Source organism: Pseudorasbora parva, chromosome 20 (assembly GCF_024679245.1).
Source record: "Pseudorasbora parva isolate DD20220531a chromosome 20, ASM2467924v1, whole genome shotgun sequence".
Lineage (NCBI taxonomy): Eukaryota > Metazoa > Chordata > Actinopteri > Cypriniformes > Gobionidae > Pseudorasbora > Pseudorasbora parva.
In genome coordinates this window covers 5,429,528-5,447,492 of record NC_090191.1, presented here as the reverse complement: position 1 = coordinate 5,447,492, position 17,965 = coordinate 5,429,528, and the positions used below count along the sequence as shown (strand labels likewise).

At 36.3% G+C, this 17,965-nt stretch overlaps 2 protein-coding genes across 6 annotated transcripts in view; both read right to left on the bottom strand.

The window, feature by feature from the left end:
• LOC137049216 (NLR family CARD domain-containing protein 3-like) overlaps positions 1 to 1,661 on the bottom strand; it is a 68,149-nt gene extending 66,488 nt beyond the window's left edge. For 2 of the 5 annotated variants that reach the window (XM_067427682.1, XM_067427686.1), the window contains exon 1: positions 1,534 to 1,661. The gene's annotated coding sequence lies outside the window, so the exon portion shown is untranslated. The remainder of the gene's footprint in view (positions 1 to 1,533) is intronic. The other 3 variants (XM_067427684.1, XM_067427685.1, XM_067427683.1) reach the window with 2 other exon arrangements.
• Positions 1 to 17,965, bottom strand: part of LOC137049032 (chemotaxis regulatory protein ChePep-like) — a 341,058-nt gene that overhangs the window by 149,170 nt on the left and 173,923 nt on the right. The gene's annotated exons all lie outside the window — the stretch shown is intronic.

Here is a 17,965-nt window from a genome sequence, read left to right as displayed (position 1 = left end):
ACACTGACACTATTATATGTGAACTGAGCTGGACAATGACATCATCTGTTTTCTGTAGAAATGCTTTATAGATGAAATGAAATAGTTGATGATCTTTACAATAGATCTGAATCAACACTGACTTCAGATGAACAATGACACTGTTTTCTCTTAGAGATTCTGCATAGCCAACATGAACTCTTTTTGCATAATTATCACTTTAAATCTGCTTTGAAACAATCTCTGTTGAATAAAGAGCTAATAAATAAAACTTGACAAAAGACAAATCTAAACACTGGAATGCCAAACACAAGGAGGAGCGAACAAGTGTTCATCTGTCATCTACTCTAGTGCCCTGAGGATGGTCCAGTGTAATCGAACTGGTTTCATAGACTGAATGAAACATGTGGACTACTGAAGTACTGCAGATAAAAAGCATTTGAACGGTTTTGCATTTTTTCATTGTATGTGAAACACGATGGACAGTCAAATGGAACGAATGTGTAGAATGAATGCATGAATATGTTCTTTCTGAAAAACTGCTTCTGATATTAGTCTTTACTTTATTACAGTTAATAATTTGAAACAACTGCAAAAATATGTTCATCTTCAAAACCAGTTTAACCAGGACCATTAAAAAAACACACGCACGCACACGTTTACAGCTGGACGGGTTCCCGGAAAGCAGGTTTATGTCTCAGAGAAGATTTTTTATTGTTAGTTTATTTCAGATAAATGTCTCTACACTTAAGTTTTTTTAGCACCCGTGTGAAAGCGAGTATGTGTCGCCTCATAAGTCATTATTATTCAATTCAATCTCACATTTCCCCTTAGCCCGTCAACCAGTCAGCTCAGTCATGACTCCTCCTTCCCTCTCTCTCTTAGGCTTCATCTGGGGGCGTTGTCCTTCCCGCCCCTTCAGTCTCAGGAGAAACCCCATGCCCTTCCCCACTCACTCAGACAGACCTTACAGATCTCTGTGCACTAGAACATCTTGGCATGAAAACAGTTTCTTTCCCCAGGCTATCTCCACCTTAAATAGCTATCATGCCCATCATTACCCTTTGTCATAACTCATAATCCAGTACTCTTATGGTGTTTATGCCAGAGTTATACTTAATAGTAGTAATATACTCAATAGTAGTAGCTGAAGTGTTATTTTAGTATCACTCATTAGTCCTGCATTACTTCCTGCACAGTTACTTAATGACGGACCGTTATTCTAATGTGTTACTCAAATCCCTTGTGTCTTTGCGCACACTTGGCAAATAAAGCTCATTCTGAATCTGAGTTTCCTCTGGGCAATGTTCTACGTCATCTTTACCTGGTTGTGTTGCTCTCTTTGTTTGAGTTCTTTATCATTGGTTTTATTAATTCAACCATAATGTGACAAACAGTAATATGATAAAAAACAGTGATTTGTGCAGCCTTCATGACATAAAGAGGTTTAAATAAAATCATCAAAATGACTTCAGCACAGCATTAGAGTCTCAGAAGCAACAATGACACATCATAAGACGGCAAGAAAACACTAAATAAAGATGAAACACTCACCTCAAATCACATTTGTAGAGGTTTCTTCTCGTTGCTCTGAACTGTTGTGTTGAAGTCTCTGAAATGTGTGTCACTTCTAGAACAAGGAAACGTTTTCAGGTAAGACGTGAGAATGAGAAGAATGTCAGCACACGTAATCTCTCTGATCTGATTGGTTATTCAGAAAGGCTCATTCTCTGGAAACTGTGCTGAACATTTGTAGAAGTAGTTTTACAAGTTTGTGAAAATGTGCTTTTGACAAATTTGTATCGGTATATGTTTTCTTATCTTACTTTTCATTTTGAAATAAGCAGAAAACTGCTGTTTATTTGTATTGTCAATACACAAGGCATGTGCAATACACACTATTTATACTTATATTTATTTAGCACACCGTAACACTTATTTACATTTGCAACATACACATATTGGCTATTGGCTATTTTCTATTACCTGTGACTTGTCACTGTCATTCTGTATGTGCTGATTAAGTTTCTTTCATTATAATGTTATATACGCTGTTACATAGTACAGTAAATCACCTCCCACTTTAGCAGTCATCTGTGTTATTTGCCCCAGGCAGCTGTCAAAAATGCATTCAAGGAATGTGTTCAAGGAAACAAATGCAGATGAAAACACATTGCACAACATTTCCACACCCAAACCGAATGAGCAAACTGTGAAAAGACTCACAGTGATGAAGTCTGGTAATCGGACCCTCTCTGCTCCCGTTGGCCTCTCTAGAGTTAAAGTTCCCACTGATGCCAGACATTCAGCTTCAGACCAAAGACTCTGTGCATTACAATAGTGTTTGTGTTCATTAATACAACTCAAAGACAATTATTTGAGAATAGTTTCAAAGTAATCTGAGCTTTTTAAAGGTGCACTATGCAACTTTTTTCTGCTGCTAGAAAAAAGCCCTGTACATTAAAATCAACAACCGCGTAGCTTGATGAGGATGTGAGGGAGCGTGGCATGATGGGATCTCTAGTCTTCAACTTCACTGCTGCTGGCATTCAATCAGACAGGAATCTGAAATTATGTTCATGGATGAGGTTAAGTTATTGTTTTATAAATGTTTCGTTTGATGACATGATTTGACTTTCAAAAGGACTTTCTTTAGTTGTTATTTACCTTTATTTATTCAATGTTACATTGCATTTTAATATATGTGTTCTATAACCTGTTAGATCTGTCAAAGTTTTGTTTGCCACTCTCTAGTTGATCATGTTTGTATTACAATAAAGAATATATTGTTTTACGCTGTCTTTTTCATAAGAACCTGTTTATGTGAGTGGTATAATACATAAAAAAACAGTGTCTTTGTAGTTTTGAAACATTTGTTTATATTATAAAGAAAACTAAATAATTTATCTTTATAACAAATTTGACATTACTTACAATTTATGTACATATTTGAGCACTTCAGTGAGGTAGCACATTTACATACATTTTGAGGTATATGCATTAAGATTTAGGTTAAAATTTATTAAAAAAAAAATGAATAGTTTGGCTTGCTCAGTTTAATGTAAACTTTAGAACTCAGAGACTCTGATCGCTGAAGTTGTAGCTCATCTCTTGACTCTGGTAGTGTCGAGCTTGCACCTTTATGAAAAAGAAACAAAGCAAAGCACTGCAATCTGATGAATAAATGCAGAATACATTATGATATACACATTGCAACTCCTAACCCCTTGAGAGACCTCTCATCTAAAAATTTAATTCTTTGTTCCGTGCACTCTAAAAAATGCTGGGTTAAAAAAACCCAAGATGGGTTGAAAATGGACAAACCCAGAAATTGGGTTTGAATGGGTCCATTTACTAAGGTTCAAACAACCCAATATCTGGGTTTGTCCATTTCCCACCCAACTTGTATTTTTTAGAGTGTGCCATATGTCCCAGGAGTGCAGAATTCCTGTGTTCTTATATTGCCCAGGTGTTTGATCTTGTAATGAAAAACAAAACAACTGAAAACTCCATACACAATATAATTTTTCTTACATATGATACGGAAAGTACTAGTCAAAGGAAGTACTAGCCACAACCCATTGCGAGTTCGACGAGAAATTAATTCGAACTACAAACACAGACAAAAAAAGTGTTTAAAAAAAAACTACAAACATGACAAATGTGCAAGTCTGACAGTTCATGGTGGCCTACTAATTCATTTTCACGGAGCTGTAATTAATAAGATGTTTATTATATAAATGTTATATAGCAGACGTTAATATAATTTAAGGAGTTTTAAACGAGTCGGTCTTGTTTAGCCTACATAGCCTATGGTAACGTTAGCATATATGCTGGAGCAACAACTCGGTGAGTGAACGGCTGAATGCAACTGAGCATAAACACACAGAAAGAAAGAAATTCGGTGCTTTTACTTCCAACATGCTCTCAATTAAGGCTGTTTTGTTTCATTCATGTGAAGTTACGTCTTTATTGTGACATAACGGATTACCTGACGACTCTGTCAGTGAGTCGTCTCTACAGTGCCAAGTTTAAACTATATAATATCATCTCATAACATCTTATTTGTGCATATCTCAATTGTGCATTAATGTTATGTTAAACAAAGTTGATTAATTAAGGGATGCAGGTTATTTTACCTTTAAACACCGTTGTTCACTCATCTCCCCTCAGACAGTCCGTTAATGGCGCGCTTGTATGCAATTCTCAAAACGTCCACAAGATGGCGCCATTTATCGGGAAATATTACAAAACCGATACCCGATTATGGGAAAATGCTTAAATATCGGGAAAATATCGGGAATCCGATATATCGATCGATCACTAGTACAGATTGTCTCTTAAGGTAAATATGCAGCCTGGTCTCATCGTTAATACGTAGGCATTAATACGTTACTTTCAAAGAGACTAAACGTACGTCTTAGTACGTTTGGAGAAGTGCTAAAATGTAAAATATAGACGTATTTGCAACATTTAAATGTAGTATTATTACATTTTTACAGCTAAAAAACTTTTTTGTTAAGAATACAAAACTTTATACTGGTAAAAACATGTTTTTTTGTTATATCATAAAGATATCTATATAATTTTCCTTTGACCATTTTATTGATTAATCTACGATCCCTTAACACTACCCCAAACCTAAACCTACCAATTTAATACAGAATATAAAGAAAATAAAAGGTAAAACGTTGGAAAATGACGATTTTGATAACAATATAACATTAAAAAAATATTTTGAATGGCTAATCCTACACTTACCCCTAAACCTACCCATTAGCATTTATTAAAACAACGTACTGTTATAAATCAAAGCATAACAGACAGACCAGTGTACTCACAATAATTTATTTATTGCAAAAATGTCAAAAGCGGTACCAAAAGTAGTTCAAATGAAGATGTGTTGCAGTCGCAGTCCTCTCTGGTGGTATATAACGTTAATAGTTTTGTATGAGGTACAGAGCAGAATGTTAGCTATTAATCAATGAAAATATGAATCCGGTTTCGCTTCTCTCCGTGAAGTTGCGCGTTTCCCATTTCAAATACAAATCGACTGAAACACGGCATGTCAAAATCTGTGACGAAGCAGGCGAGAGCCAATGAGCGTTCGATGCCACTGCCGTAAATCATGTCGTAGCGCTTCATGAGGGCGCGTTTTTTAAATTTGAATTCACGATGAGCGTGAGATTTGATGTTTACCGTCGCGCTACTGAGAGGAGATGAAGACTAATGGAAGGCTATGGAGATGAAGATCACCGGGCTCAATTTGGATTTGTTTCTCGCAAACATATGGATTCTAACGATTTGGATTACAGCGAACGAATAAAGTGTTGTGTTTTGTGAATTGATGTTGTGTTTTGGTGTATCTTGTGATCGCCAGTTGCTGAATAGGAGAAAATGCCTTTTTATGTCTCACAGCTAACAACAAGCTAAATACTACAAAATGGTTGGCAAGAATGTTATTCATCAGACGGTTGTAAAATTCAGTCTTCTTTTAACATTATCTAGTCATCCGAAATGAGTTTGTAGCAGAAGTCACGAGAGCAAAATGTTATTTTATATTTCTGTTATTTTATATTAGGTTGATTAACTTAGTAAAATACATTTAATAAATGTGACTGAAAACATGCATTGATGTGACTATTGGATATAAAATAAACAATATTAATGCCACGATTTATGGGAGCCTGGTAACTTACACGTACACACTTGGATACGTAGATAATTTACATTTTAGTGCTGTCAGTACGTCAATATTGTACATTTTAGTGCTGTTAATAAGTCAGTATTGTACGTTTTATTGTGTGTGAAAACGTTAGTAAATGTATGTGTAGTAGAATCACACTTTACGTAAAAATACGCACGTATTTTCATGAGATCACGTTGAAATATGCCGTTGCCTGCCTCTGCAGCCTGTGAGAGACTGTTCAACTCAGCAGGGCAGATTTTTACCCCCAAAAGAGGCAGGCTCGGTTCAGATAACTTTGAAAACCAACTCCTTTTGAAACTCAACAAAAATACTGGTGATGTGAAGTTTTTAACAAGTGCTCCAAATATTCACATGTTGTTTTGTTTTTTTGAGACTTGATGGAGACAGATTCTGATGAGTTTAGGAAAGTTTTATATTTAATGGAGGCTTGAAATGGAGTTGTGTGAAGATTGAAATAGATGTACTATAAGCAGAGCACTATAAGCAGATAATACATGTTCCTGATGACATGTTCCTGTCTAATTAAAACGTATGCACTGAATCAATTTTTTACAGCTTTAAACATATGGTAATTAACAATTGTATTGTTCATTTTAGAATGGTTAATGTACTGCAATTAACATTAAATACCTTTGTTACAGTTAAATAAATATTTTAAAGCTCTACAACCAGTCTTCTTTGTTGGTTTTGCTTAATGCTATTTAACTCTGCAGATCACCCTGATAGATGGCCAGAATTGTAAGTCAGAATGTAAACTGGGTCACAGATGGTAAGCACAATTACATTAACCCAAAAATAACTTAAAGGCACAATATGTAATGTTTCAGCATTAAAAATATAAAAGATCACTATATCTATGTTATATATTTTTTAAAGTTGTGTGTTTACATTATCCCAACAGTTCCAATTAACTTCTAAATCCAGATAAATTAATATTTTAATTCAAAGACACGGACCGTGTCTTAATTTCCGTTATGTCGCCAGTCTTTCACGTCATATCCACGTTTGCGTCTTGCTTCCTGCGAACTCGGCGGAACCGTCAAACTCAAAGAGGAACACTGACAGACAGTATAAGGGGAACCCCCGTATAAAAAAGTCTGTATGATAATGGATCATGACTACTCTTTGCCTGTACGTTTTGCCAGCTCAACAAAGCGCAAACGTACGGGTGAAAAAAATGACCCGAGAAGATTTTGGGACAGTAGAAGAAGCAAGAGACGTGTAAACCTTGGAGAAGCCTTTGAAAGATGGCGAAATCTTCGTGACAAGCTCGGACTGCAGAGAGATGCTGATCTCGCTTGCGTTTTAATAAACAGGTCATTTAAGTAACCATTCAGCTAACATAATAATCATATAATCATAACATGCTGTATGTTTGCATATTGCATAGCGATCTTGACCACATTGAGACGCGTTTAGCTGAATACGTAATGTTATACATTTTGTATCGGCTTTTCAAACAGGCGGATTCTCTGTTTTTGGAGACTGAAAGAGCTATTTTTTTAAAAACTGATTCAAAAGTATATTTCTATCCGTATATTTGGTGACACGATGATGTCATGTGTAAAACGCAGATGGACTAGCTATTATTGGTTTTATATGTAGCTGGAGAAAGTAACGTTAGCTTCATAAGGTAATATGCCACTATCTTGGTCAATTAATATAAGGTGACCGTCACTTTTATCATATGTTAATACTAGCTACATATAATATTGATTTAATAATGATCTACTTATTCATATATCTCTGAGTTCCAAAATAAATGTTTATTAGAATGATTGATGAACGTGGGGAGCGACACAGCGCGTGTTCCAATGAACAACGTATTGCTGCTGCTGGTTCTCTCATTTACTGTTTTATGTTGGTAATGATAAACTAAATTGAAATTGATTTCCTTATTGAAGAGTTGATATACAGAATGTTCGACAATCGCGGATGCCATGTCAACATATCTATAATTTGAGTAACTCAAATTATGATGCGCGGTTAATATGTCAACATAGCCTACCAACTTATAGGTATGTTGACATAGCGACCGCCCGCACAACATTCTGTCTCGCACATTATCTAACGTTACTGATAAGTTTGTTAAGTAACGGTAGCTCGCTGCTATTTCATTAGATTGACATTACATAAAGTGAAAAGCCGTAACTAAACTTAACAATAATAGAGATGTAATATAACAATTACCTTGTCAGTGAACATGTTTTCTGCTGGAGATGCCAGATTCGCTGGTTGACAGTAACAATGACAACAACTCCCATGAGCCCACGCACTTTCCCGACGTCATCAAAGTACGTCTGTTGTTATTATTTTGAATGAGTGACCCCTAGTGGCCAAAAGTTGCATACTGCACGTTTAATTAAAACGCCACAGCCCTTACTGTTATCTTCTTTTTAATTTTTAGAATATATATATTACTAGAATAAAATGTTATGCAAGTACTTTTACTTTTAATACTCAAAATCAGGTACTTTTTACTTTTACTTAAGTAGGATTGTCATTGTAGTACTTTTACTTTTACTAAAGTAAATATATCTCTGGTTATTTTTACTTTTACGTAAGTACTGAGATTCAGTACTTCCTCCACCACTGGTTAAGATGGCCAGCATTGCTGATAGTGACAGTCTTAGTCACAACCATCACTTTGAGGAGGAAAATCTTGGCATGTTTTCAGATCTAGCCCTGTCAAGTTCTGAGAGCGACCAAGAAACAACCACGCTCAGAGAAGAACTTTCAGAATGGGCATGTATGTTTCAAATGTGGCAGATCAGCTCTCAAAACATCTGAGCAGATATCCTGCAGATGTGACAGACCATCTACAGTCACTTGACCTCTCCTTAAATGTTGATGGGCTACCATTATTCAAAAGTTCAAACTTGTCCCTCTGGCCAGTTCTTTGTTCCATTAATTTGACGCCAGCATGCATTTTCCCCCTCTGCCTCACAACTGCTGCATCCAAACCCAAAACGCAAGATTTTGCCAGTGACACAGTTCAGGAATTGGCAGAACTAATGCAGAATGGTCTGACCTGGGAAGGCAAGCATTTAAACATCAAACTGAGATGCGTTACCTGCGATGCTCCAGCCAAAGCCATGGTCAAGTGTGTCAAGCAGTTCTCTGGCTACTATGGGTGTGACAGATGCACCCAGAGGGGATCCTGGGATGGTCGGATGACATATCCTGATGTGGACAATCTGACCTTGAGGACCGACGAATCATTCAGGGAGTGTTGGCAGCCAGAACACCATCAAGAGGAGAAGATTTCACCTTTCTCTGTCCTCCCAATTGACATGATTAAATCATTCCCTATAGATTACATGCACCAGAGCTGCCTTGGGGTAATGAAAAAGTTACTGCTTTTGTGGACAAGAGGTAGTTTAAAGTACTGTATGTCATCAGGAGATGTGGCCTGTGTAAGCAATAGGTTGGTGACACTGAAAAAAACATTCCTGACTGCTTTGCCAGAAAACCAAGAGGGTTGCAAGAAATTGAGCGTTGGAAAGCAACCGAGTTCAGGCAGTTTGCCCTATACACAGGGACGTTAGTTCTTAAGGGAGCACTACAAGGGCACCTGTATGAACACTTCCTGTGTTTTAGCACTGCTCTGTGCATCTTAGTGAGTCCAGAACTTACAAAGTCACAAGGGCCTTATGCCAGCCAACTACTGAAATACTTTGTGGAAAAAGGACGGGAACTGTATGGGGAAAGATTTTTAGTGTACAACGTCCATTCACTGCTCAGAGGTGGAAAGTAACGAATTACATTTACTCGCGTTACTGTAATTGAGTAGTTTTTCTGTGTACTTCTACTTTTTTAAGTAGTTTTAAAAATCTGTAATTTTACTTTTACTTAAGTACATTTTGATTAAAGTATTGTACTTCGCTACATTTTAAACCACATCCGTTACTGAGTAAAAATAAATCATTAATGCAAAGAGAGGAGGAAAAAGACCGCGATCCGGAAATGACTAATATTGAATAGAGGGCACGGGGCGCGGGAGAGAACAAGCGCGCAGATATCAGATGGAGACGAACAAGACAGACGTCAGTGACGCAGACCCAGGTGAAAGCAAAACGCCGTCGTGAACTCCTGGCTAGTATGGAAATACTTTGGATATAGAAAAAAATAATGTGGTGTTGTCCTGGAGGATATCAAATTTGCACAAAATGTGGATGCAAATGAAGAAACACATAGAACATGTTCGGGCACACATCCCTCTGTGCAGATAAAGGTATGTTTATAACTTAGGCCGATTGATTTCTGTGACGCAGAGGGAATCCCGGAATCCAGTCATGAACATTAACTTTACATTATAACGTAGATTTGGTGTAATACACGCAAACTGGTGGATGAACGAAAAACTCGAATGTAGAGCTGTAGGCCTTAGAAATAAATCAAATCGCGACATGGTCTGTGAACATTAAAGCACAACATTTGTAACGCTTGTGTCCGGGTGAAAAATGCGGATAGCTCACTTAAAGGGGGGGTGAAATGCTGTTTCATGCATACTGATCTTTTTACACTGTTAAAGACATGGAATCCCATACTAAACATGGACAAAGTTTCAAAAGTTAAGGTGGACGTTTGATGGGAGTATTTCTTTGTCAAAAATACTACTTCCGGTTAGGCATAAGTTTCGGCAAGTTTTTTGCGATCATGCGTCCCCTTTGACGTTAATGGGGGCGGAATTTCCTTGTATGGGCCGTACGGACAATTCTACCGGAAGCGTGTGAGAGAGAGAGAGGGAGAGAGAGAGAGGGAGAGAGCGAAAGCAACAGGCTATGCCCATCAAAGTGCTCGTAGGCTGCGCTGCACAGGTAATGTGCACAATTAACAATGACATCAAAAAGTGCGTTTTTGGTTGCCAGACCAAGACAGTCCTGCACAGATTCCCCCAAAACCCAGCGTTAAGGCAACAGTGGATGTAACGTTAATTTGCTTTTCCGGATCAGCAACTGAGTTGCGCGAATGTTTATATCTGTTCGCTGCATTTCGGTGCCGACTGTTTCATAAACAAGGCCCAGCTCGACGCCGGATTTTCCAATCGCCTAATGCTGAAGGATGGAGCAGTCCCAACGTTAGAACCGCGGGCGGTGAGTTAGACTGCTTCAAATGTCTGTGTCTATGCTCATCAAGTAGCCCAAACATGATCACGTATCATCCATTATATATTACTATATATAGAAATTGATCAATGGAGCATGCGATGTGTAGTGCGTGTACATTTGTTTAGCTGGCCACTATATGTGTAACTTTATGTTTGTGTATTGTAAAAGCACTCAACAATACACAAAGAGGGGGGAAATATGTTGAACTAAATAAGCGCGCTTCTTCATTCAAATGCGCTACTATTCCGTGTCTTTCTATGTAAACACTAACTTAACCTGTCTACACAAACCAAGCGTAAACACACAAACACACGTGCACAACTGCACTTCCCACATGTACACCTTCAAAGACAAAAATACGACGATATAATTCAAGTATAAATATGTAAATAACACAAGCCGCTAAGCATATTATATAGTTAGTGTATACCTTGTACCACATACAGACGTCCTGCTCTAGTCGTTTTTGCTGCTGCTCCTGTTCAACTGCAGCCTCTGGGTCTGATTCCGGATCATAGATGTATGGCTGTATCTGATTAAAAGCCATATTTTTATTTTGAATAAAGTTTTTTCCCCGCTGTTAGGGATGACAGCTTTACGACGCACTCGACTCAACTCAACACAATAGCAGCGCGCTGCTGCACACGTCATTATTTAGCTCCGCTCACACAACACGCCCCCACCCGCTCGGCTTTTTTCGGAAAGACTCGGAACAGCGCATCTTTCTTATATAATTATAAAAAAAATAAAGACTTTTCGGAGATATGCAGGATGCAATGCTACTCTATAGGTACTCAAGATTGACATGACACTGACTGAAACTGAGTGTTTCACCCCCCCTTTAATATATCTGGAGTGGATGCAAACACGGAGGCGATTGACGTCAAACAGATCGCGCTTTATTTCCCGCTGAACTCTCATCACAAACTCCATTTCCGTCAGCAGCAATACTCAATAAAACAAAACAACTGACTGTTAGCAACAGAAAAACAGAGAATAATCCCCACACATGGGAGCTCAAAACTCATGGCGCACATACACAAGATGCAGAACTCGTTTTCAGGGAGCGCGCGCAGCTCTTAAAGGGGCCACACTATATTTCTACTCGTTACACATTGAATGCTATATGAATATATGATCTGCTTGTTCTCTCTCTGTGAATGAGCTGCTCCGTCTACTACATATGGACTCTAATATTCTTAAACATTTTTACGAATTAATGATAAAAATAAGTTGTTAATCTAATTCATAATAATTTATTGAATTTAGTTTATTAGACATGTTTTACTGAAATTTTGATAAACAAAATAAACAAATGGTTTTAAGTTTGTTATAATAAAGCATTTGTTCAACCAAATAAAAAAAGACCAATCTTCTTCATTCATTTAACATCATTTTAACAAGTGATAATAACCATCATTTAATAATAGGTACAGTAAACGTTTAATTGATGGTTTCTAAGATAGTTGTCATATCGGGAAAATCTCATTCTATCACAGCCCTACAGGGGAGAGTCCCACACCCCCACTGTTAAAAAAGTAACTAAGTAACTTTTACTCTGAGTACATTTTAAATGAGCTACTTTTTACTTTTACTTGAGTAAATTTTTAGACCAGTAATTTTACTTGTACTTAAGTAAAATTTCATTGAAGTAACAGTACTTTTACTTGAGTAGAATATTTTGTTACTCTTTCCACCTCTGCTGCACCTTTCAGATGATGCTCACAACTTTGGGTGCCTTGACAACTGCAACGCATTTAAATTTGAAAGCTATTTACATCAGGTGAAGAAAACGGTCCGCTCTGGGAAAAATGTCTTAACTCAAGTGGCAAATCGTCTGGAGGAAAAAGCGAAACTCAAGATAGCAAACAAGGAAAAAGTGGTGTCTTTGAAAGGTCCAAACAATGTGTTTGTTTTAAGCCCTGAAGAATGTTGCGAGGTGGTGTCAGAAGGGGTGGACAACACAATGTTATGCAGAGTGTACACAAATCTACAGCCATATCTGCTGACACCGTGTGATTCACGTCTCTACGGAACATACATGGCTAACATTAGGCATTCTCAAATGCTTTGCGTAGAAAGAAAGTCACTTCAGAGGAGCGCATTCATTGTGGACGAAAACTATGAGGCAAAAAACGTGGTGTCCATTCTTCATTCTCTCTAGAGCATGACAACTACAAAAAAGACACACAAAAAAACAATCACCAGAAATACATAAAATATTATGAGAGAATCATAAATTCTGTGAAAATACATACTTGAAGCCTTCCTTTCACCTCTGAGTCTCTGACTCCTGAAACTTTGCCCCCTCCATGTCTCACTCCTTTGGCTTTACCCTGAGTTGGTACCGAAGCTTTGCCCCTGAGTCTCTACCTTCTGAAGAAGATTAGCTCCATAAGTTCCTGCCTCCTACAGTTTACTCCTATCTTCTGGTGATTTGCTCTCCAACGCCATGCCCTTTTGAAAACCTAGATGTTTCCAGTACAACAAGAAACAACATTGGAAAACATAATTTAAGTATGAGGTTAGAGAAAGTAGTCAATGATTGTCTATTAATATGCAATTGTACATTTACCTTGCAATACATAAATGAAATGTACACCGATTTATATAATTTTTATTTACAGGTTTATCTGCGCTATGTAGTGCTTAATTTCATTGAGCAAAATGAGGTTGAAGTGGCACCATCCTTGTGGCTAGAGTGGATCGATGGGGTAAGATTTGGGCCATATATTTTTTTCAATTATATATATATATAAAAAAGACAACATTAAGCAAATATCCTTGTTTCTGTCTGAAAGGTACTGTTTTGCTATTGGCCAAATTCAAATGTTGGAACCAAGGTCAAAAAATGCACCATTCCAGATAAACACCTCTGGACAAAATATGCAGTCAGAGTATTTTCTGACACAGGTAAAGTATGCAAAATAACACTAAAGGTTATTTTTAAGATATTCCTAAAACATTAATTGTTTATATAATGTATATTAAGCAAAAGTTGTGCCATTTTGAGTGCATACAGTTACAACCTGGCTAGATACTGGGCCCAAAAAGCACTGGAAACGTCTCATGTTGAGGACTCTGATGGAAACCATACAAGAAAGATCATCCCACCAAGACGATTTCGAGGTCTGTGCTGGCACTCTAAATAAAATAAGGTTCTTCACATTGAAAGACAATTTCTGTTTTAACTTGGTTTCTTGCAGAAGAATTCCAGCCCAACAAGCCCAGAAATGCACAACAGAGGCAACATCGTAAGTATACACAATAAATGAAGTTGGAATGATCAAGGAAAATCAAAATGAAAGTTAACTATACATATTTTTTTGTAAATGCTCATTTTGTTTTACAGTCCATGAGGACAGTGAATCATCACAAGGTGAAATCATTATTATATCACTATTATACTAGAGGGCCATTGAATGCTTGAATCTGATTGGCTGATGAACGTTCTTAGGTGTGCAATTATTTTCTGGGAAACGCACAGTGATGGTGTAAATGCGTCCGCGCTCTCAGCAGTCGTACACTGTTTTCAGTTCATGCCTATGGAAGCTTAACTTTCATAGGAATTAATTTGAGAAGTTGAAACACTCACTTTGGGTCAAGCCTCTGTTACCAGCTTTAAAATGACGTTTTGTAACCAGCAAAAGAGCCGTTGGGCGCTTTGTGTCGTGACCGCATCACCTCAGGTGTTCATTATTTTTCTAATAATTCAACGGCCTATTGTCAATTATTTCTTGCTTGTTGCAGTCATTGTTAAATAGCGGTATTAAATTATTAAGAACAGAGCCATTTTGCATGTTTCTAATTGAAACACTTTTCCTATTGCTTTTGGCCCTGAAGATGAGATTTCCAGTCTGAGAACAGCAAAGAAATCAAATAAACGGTCAAGATCAGCAATTGCACCCGAATGTAAGTAGTGTTAAAAAAAATACTGAAATTAGTTGTTGAATATTTGATTATCAGGAATGTTAGATGATAATCTAAAGAGTACCGAGAAGCCCCTTTCTTTATGTTGTGCAAAAAGGACCCAAATTAAGAAGGTCTACATATTTAGAAATGTACTCAAAGTCGCTGTTAATATATATTTTTTTATTAATTTTTTTTTCAGCTGAGAAGCCTGATGAAGGTTAGGTCACTACAATTTACTTTAATGTGTTTGTTTTATTCAGATTTTGTACTCATTGTTTTTTTCCCCCTTGCATTAGATGAGGAACAACCAATGAAAAAAAGTGAAAAAAGATCAGCTGTAATGTTGCCTGAGGCACCTCACTGTGAGTACATTTAAATGTTTTCTTTTTCTTTCACCGTTTCATTTAAATAATTATACTTCCATTGAATTAAAGGAATATTTCAGATTAGTCTATAGTGGTGTAATGTTGATTACCACCAATTTAAATGTAGTTATTTTTGTAAAAAATAAAAACAAGGAAAAACTTTTAATTTCAAGGAGTCGATTACAATGTTACATAAACATTATACTTGTTTTCTAAAGTATAGCCTCATGATTTAAACATACCAATAACACTATGTTATGGCTGTAAACTCAAGCATGCACAAGAGTGCACTTAATGCACCTAATTAAGTAATGATTGGTTCTTTTTTTGTGATGCATTTACAGTTACATCTCCTTCAACATCACAACTGCATCCACATCAGCCAATTTCTGCCAACTGGCAGAACCAAGGTACACAAAAAAAAGTACATTTTTTCCAAAGACTACACAAGGATACAGAATTTGATATAAATGTTTTTAACTTATTTTAGGTCGTGTAAATGATCCACAAGCTCTTCGAGATGGTAACCATTTAATTTCAGCATCTCTCTCTCTCTCTATTATATATATATATATATATATATATATATATATATATATATATATATATATATATATATATATATATATATAAACATTGTGCCGTTATTAGTAATATCATTAATGATTTCTGAACAGAAATATACAAGTTTGAAAAAATTGGAGAGGAGGATCATGCTGAAACTAGATCAAATCCAGGACAACATCACAGCAGCAGTTGGAAACATGCAGCAGTCAGTGAGTCAGCCAAGCACCTCTGTCTCTGATCTTACAGAGGTGCTAGAAGAGCCTTGTAAAACGGTGTTGGAATTACAAGAGCTGTCCGATCAGCTGAAAGATGCAGCCTTTCGAAAGAAGATGGTATGTGCCACGACAATAAGCAACATTACTAGTCCTTGTCAACCTGAAATAATTTAACTATTAATTGCTGTTTTTTTGTTGTTGTTCATAGATTCGTTATCTGTGTCTTCAGTGTGGAGGCAGCTTGGGAGATGGAATACGGCGGATGTTGAAAAAAATTGGAGACAATTCCTTATGGAAACATAGTTACAAAGGAAGAAAGGGAAAACTAAAATTTCAGGAGCTGCTCCTAATCAATGACGTCATCATACGTAAGCAGGGGTGGTAAAAGTACTCAAAAAAGTTATACTCGAGTAAAAGAATATATGCCTAAATAAAAAATGACTCCAGTAAAACTACAAAAGTATCCAATTTAAAATGTACTCAAATACAGAAAGTAAAAAGTAAATATTCAAATTAACTGTATAATAATTAAGCAGATACATTCTTTTGGACGGATATGCAGTGCTTTAATTGAACAAATGATTAGATTATACTGCAATTAAGAATTTTGTTACACTGTAAAAAATTACTTAGAAAAAAAAGTTACCTGGTTGCCTTAAAATTGAGTCAATTGAAATTAGAATTGAGTTAATACAATGAACATTTCTGGAGATTCGACAACCTTTATTCAAATATTAGTAAAAGATTTTGTAAGCATATTGGGTAATCGTGTGTGTTTTATTTCTGATGATGCAGTGAAACATGCCAAATAGTGCTATTTTCATGATTTATCATATTTATGTGGTTCAGAAACAAAAACATTTTGAGTTTCTATTTATTAAACAAATGAGACAATGAAGCACCTTAATGCAGTATTGGGGTTAAACTTAAAATAAACGTGATCCATAACATTAGCTGCATCAAACAGATGATGTGCAAGATACTATTACTAATTCAAAATTAATTCAAAAGCCATAACCACAATGACATATTACTTAACAATTAGTTAATAGTCATGTGCCTCAACAAGTAAAGTCATAACATAATACCTTTGCAAATTGTTATATATGATTAATGATTAACTGAAACAGACAACTGGGAGTTGGAAAGCATGGCTTTAAATACATTAATTTACATTATTACTTAATGTAATGTTATTATGGAATTAATGATGTCATTTAATTAATAGCAATTCATATATTACTTAATCTATTAATCATATAAAATGTTCATTAGTTACTGATGCAGTAAATCATAAATAAATGGTTTAGTTACATTAACTCATGATTATCTGTGCTTTAGTTAGGCATGAATTAATGCATATTAGTGCACCTGTATTGTAAAGTGTTACCGATGTTTTCATAGTAAATACTGTGCCGCGAAAAAAAACGTTTGGGAAACACTGAGCTAACTTGACTTGTCAGCGAGCTTTTCCAAGTCTATACCCGACTGGATCATCCATGACCGACCTGACCAGTTTGGAAAGTGTAATAAATACTTTGGCGTGGGGAGTGGGCATGGGGAAATGTATTGGAGTAAAAAGTAAACTTTGCCTTTAATATTGTAGTGGAGTAAGAGTAAAAGTAGATGCAAATAAAATATACTCAAGTAAAGTACAGATCTCAACAACAACAACAATACTTAAGTAAAGTATACAAGTATTTTTACTTACCACCCCTGTACGTAAGTTTCAAAACTTATGTATGATGAAAACTTGCCCCAAATAACTAATAATGAGTCTGTGTCAATCCCCAAGATCTCAAATTATTTGAAATGCCTGAAACTAGGTTGTAAATAAGAACATTGTAAAAGTTGTTAGTTCCCAATACATAAATATGCATTGCATGTTCTATTTTGAAAACGAGATTTTTAAATATTTTTTATACATGTATCTGAGTTCTATTTTTAATAACGGATCTTTATATTGCATTAAGGTGGCTGCAGTAAGGCATACCCACACCAAAAATCCCAGAGTGTGGAGGAGATGATTGCTCAGACACTAAAACATGCCCCCAGATCGCGAAAAAACAGCAAATCAGGCAAGTGCATAACATTTAATTGATCTGT